At 40.3% G+C, this 4,715-nt stretch overlaps 1 non-coding gene across 1 annotated transcript; it reads right to left on the bottom strand.

Annotated features, from left to right (window-relative positions):
- Positions 1 to 4,341: 4,341 nt before the first annotated feature.
- LOC111913426 (small nucleolar RNA R71) lies at positions 4,342 to 4,448 on the bottom strand. Its single transcript, XR_002857528.2, has one exon. It is a non-coding gene; the product is annotated as a small nucleolar RNA R71 (small nucleolar RNA).
- Between the last annotated feature and the right edge of the window lie 267 nt (positions 4,449 to 4,715).

Raw genomic sequence — 4,715 nt, 5'->3', positions numbered from 1 at the left:
CACCAGCAAGGGACACGACCACACTACGGTAGGAACTGAGGTCTCTTCGATCTTAGTCATAGAGGACGAGCTGACTGGGCCCTCCCAGTCATGGTCCGGCGCACCCGAGGTATTGATAACCAAGCTCAGGGCACCCCAAATCGAACGGAACAAATGTGGTTTGCTATTGAGAGAGATGAGAGGCAAACACAGGAAGTGAATGGAGACTCTCGAGCGAGACAGTTAGTTTGGAAAGTACGACTACAAGATACTGAACAACAGGTAGCTCGTCTCCGAGGTGCATTCACTTCATCAGCACCACCACCAGACACTTCCCGCCACAATTAGGATTAGCCTTTTCTACTTCTCCCTACTATCCCACATGACTCTCTTTCGTGTACTAAGATGGTACTTACCACTGGAGCAATTATGTGCTATCTTTATTTCACATTACTACATAGAGTCAATTATATGCACAAGAGAACCCTCAAAACCGCTAGATACTTAAGGGTCTCGAAACCAAAACACCCTATATACTCTAAGGATAGACGTGACGATCGTGCCAAATCTGTGATTATCTACTACCGCAAATACATCATAGAGATGTAGATGGAAGCAGTGAGAATTATACAACAAGATGCAAAATTTATAGAGTACAACTTGGAATGATGATCATTACTTACGATCTGGATTATCAACGTGCAACAGGAAAATGCCTTCCCGCAAGAATAACAAGTGCACCCGCGAGACACCGCTCCTGTAGATGGACTCTGCTACATTCCAAGCTGCTGTAACGGCGGCATTAACCGTTGCGATAGCACAAATTATTGCAAACAACCCCAATGGAGGCGGGAACAACATTGACAACTCCAGCCAAAGGAACGAACATGGAAACCAACAAGTGACAACCTATCAAGGAACTCCAAACCCCGAGCTTAAGAGCAGGAAGTTGAGGTCTGGAAGTAAGAGGAAGGGACAACACACTCAAGGGTTCTCAAGGAAGCGACATGTTGTTGCTGTTCATGCGACCATGACCCCTATTACACCAACAACCAGGAGACCATATGCTGGAAGCCTTCCAAAATGCAACCAATGCAAATTCCATCATAATGGAGTCTGCCGGGAGATGCATTGTAACAAATGCAACCGAAAGAATCACACCGCCAAATTCTGTAGAACTTATCCATGTCAGAATCGTCAGCCAAATGAAAACGACAACAATCGCAACAACCCTAACAACAACACCAATGATGAGACCAGTCACACCTGCTATGGGTGTGGAGGAACCGGTCACTTCAGGCGCAATTGCCCCAAGGATAACAATCAAGGAGCATAAGGATTGGAAATGGTCCTGACCTTGGGTCAAGGCGAAGCAGTCCAAGACCCAACGATTGTTATTGGTACATTCCCACTTAACAACTCTTCCGCTTACCCCTTATTCAATAGTGAAGCTGAGTGAAGTTTCGTTAGTAACAAATTCGAGCACTTACTAAAACAACAACCCTAAAGTTAAACTAAGCCTTAACGGTGGAGATGACTAATGGGAAAACCGAATCAACCAAAGATATTTATGTAGGGTATACCTTAACACTAAACAACCTTTCATTTCAAATAAATTTAATGTTAGTAAATATTAGAAGTTTTGATGTGATAATCGGCATGGTTGGGTTAAGCCCCCACCGTGCTGATATTATGTGTCGCGAGAAGGCCATTTGCCTTTACCTTCCTAATCACGAAACTCTAATAATCCATGGTGATAAACCTTGCGCCAATCCTCTTCCTATCTCGTGCAATAAGGCATAGAAGTGCCTGCACCAGAAGAACTACGTTTTCTTCACTCATGTTGTGGACAAGACCAAAGAAGAGGTAGGCATACAAGGTATTCCAGTAGCATGTGATTTTCTAGATGTGTTTCCCGAAGAACTTTTGGGAATATCCCAAAGAGACAGGTCGAATTTCGAATCGACCTCATACCGTGAACAACATCAATTGCCAATTCACCCTATAGGTTGATGATATGTGCATAATTAGTTAATTATTTAGTATACATTTTTATTCATTTTTAACTAATTATGTGAATAATATGGACAAAAGGTACTTAATATTGTTTAAATTTTGTTTTCAGTCCAAAAGACATGCTTGGGAGTGAAAGGGAGCAAGGGAAAGCAATTAAAGACCAAAGAATGAAGATTGAGGAACAAACGTCCATCTACTCGGCGAGTACACGAGTCTACTCGGCGAGTCCAGCTGAATATTCCAGAAGACAGCCACGACTCCTGATCTAAGACGGATAACAACGAGTCTACTCGGCGAGTTGGGTCTGCTACTCGCCGAGTACCCCCTGTTTTGAGATATCTATAAAAATCGAACCTTTATCCGAGGGGACTACACTTTTGGTGATTTTTGAAGATCCTTCTGCGATTGAGAGCACTGGAAGACGCTGAGGAATTCTAATCTCCAACCTTTTGAAGAATTGAAGCAACTAGGTTAATCATTCCACTTAGCTTTAAGATTTGAGTATGTCTAATCTAGTTGAACTTGCTTTTGTGTGTGATTTTACTGCAACTATGAACTAATTTCGTTTTTGTTTCTGTTTGGGGAATACCAAAGAACTCCTATGGTTTAATTCTTAGTTTTGATTAATTGTTTATTGGTGATCTATTAAATTAAGTTTGTTAAAGACCCTTATGCATTAATCACGATTATTTTCTGTTAATTGGAAGACAATTAAGTTGTATGAACATCTCTTAGTTGTTAACCTCATATGTCTATGTGAACACCAATTCATATGCTTAGGAATAATGATTATGAAACTAAGATTAATAAGACAATAATTAGATTAATGTGTGAGCTTGTTTTGAGAAACCATCAAACAAGAGGTTAATTGATTTACTAAATTGATTCACCACTACAAATCTTATTTAATCCAAATCATTAATCTAGGGAACTAATTAGTTTAAAATTTTGATCACCGCTTAAATTAGTTAATTGTCTAAGGGCTAGGAGTAATGAACATGAACCTAACCACTTTAATTGGTAGCCAATAACAATTAATCTATCATAAATACAAATAACCATAGGAGTGAATTGGTTGAACCTAAATAGAAACATCTTTATCAAATTTGGTGAATTAGTTGTTTGTTTTAGTCATTTAGTTAATTAAGTGTTGCTTAAGTTTCTAGTCTTGTAAAACTAGAAGAAAAACCTTTTACTTTCATTAATTGTTTTAGTTAAAATTAGTTGTTAGTTTAATTTTCCGTTCCCTGAGTTCGATACCTTACTTACTAAACTATACCACTAAAAGACAGGTTCACTGCCTTTGTGTGCTAAATATATTAATAAAAGTAGGGAATAAAACAAGTGCATTTTACACACATCAAGTTTTTGGCGCCGTTGTCGGGGAACGGTTCTAAATAATTAATCTAATTCCTAATTTTTTCGATCCTTTGTGTGAGTTTACTTTCATAAAGTTACTTTATTGCAGTTTGTAGTTAGTATTTAGGTTTTAGTATCTGTTTTAGTTTTAATATTAAGTTTATAATTTTTTCAAAAACACACTGGTACTCGCCGAGTGTAGTCGCACCTACTCGGCGAGTAGCAGTGTAATCAGCAGTTAAATTTTCGATTTCTTTTAGTACAATCTTTTTTGTTCTTTTTACGCTTTTATTCTGTTTATTTCAGGACTTTCATGACCAGAGGATCAAACACCCCGCTGGTACCCCCGTTTGAAGATCCCGAAACCGCATTGAAAAGAAACAAGGGAAAGGACGTCGAGAGTTCAAGTACACCAAAGAAGTCACCCTTGTCCAATTTGAAGACTGTTTTTTTGGGAAAAAGAAGAGCAGTAAATCAAGAGCATCCAGGGCTTCCTTAGTAATCGACGAACCGGCTAAGGATGATATCGAGTACGAGACCGAGGAAGAAGAGGACCCGACATACGAGCACGAAACCGAGTCCGAGGAAGAGTTAGCTGTCAAAATGGCTAACATTGATGAAATCCCCATGGGAGAATGGAAGAAGAGGATGCGGGACGACACTAGCCCGGGACTTGTGCAACCCGCAATTCCCGCGACTGCTACCTTCGAGCTAAAGGGTCATATCCTAGCTTTACTTAAGGAAATACCTTTTTATGGAAAAGACCATGAAGATGCCTACAAACATTTGGATGAAGTCAATGATGTAGCTGATTACTTCAATGTTCCAAATGTGCCCCGCGAGACTCAGCTACTTTGTATGCTTCCGGTGACATTTAAAGGTGCTGCAAAAGACTGGCTCAAGTCACTCCCCCCCGGATCAGTCACCACTTGGGCCAAGATGAAAGAAGAATTCATTGATCACTTTTGCCCACCTTCCAAGATAGCCAAGTTGAAGAAGGCCATTGCTAACTTTGAAAAACAAGCTGGAGAGTCGCTATATGAAGCATGGGAGAGGTACAAGAGCTTACTAAGAAACTGCCCACACCATGACCTTAACAGCCAGCAAGAAGTATCCATCTTCTATGATGGAGTCAATGGCACAACCAAACAGTTACTAGACTCGCAAGGCCCGCTCACAAAGAAGCCACCCCCGGTGATCAAAGAATTGATTGAAGAATTCTCTAAACACTCTAGAGAATACCACAACCCTAGGCATGATGTCACTAGGGGAGCCGCTTATGCAGCTACTGAAGAATTATCCGTGGTCATGGCTATGCTAAAAACAATGGATAGGAGGATGGATAAGATGGATCAAACAAT

This window comes from Lactuca sativa, chromosome 5 (assembly GCF_002870075.4).
Source record: "Lactuca sativa cultivar Salinas chromosome 5, Lsat_Salinas_v11, whole genome shotgun sequence".
NCBI classification, from domain to species: domain Eukaryota; kingdom Viridiplantae; phylum Streptophyta; class Magnoliopsida; order Asterales; family Asteraceae; genus Lactuca; species Lactuca sativa.
This window is presented reverse-complemented; position numbering and strand designations above follow the sequence as displayed.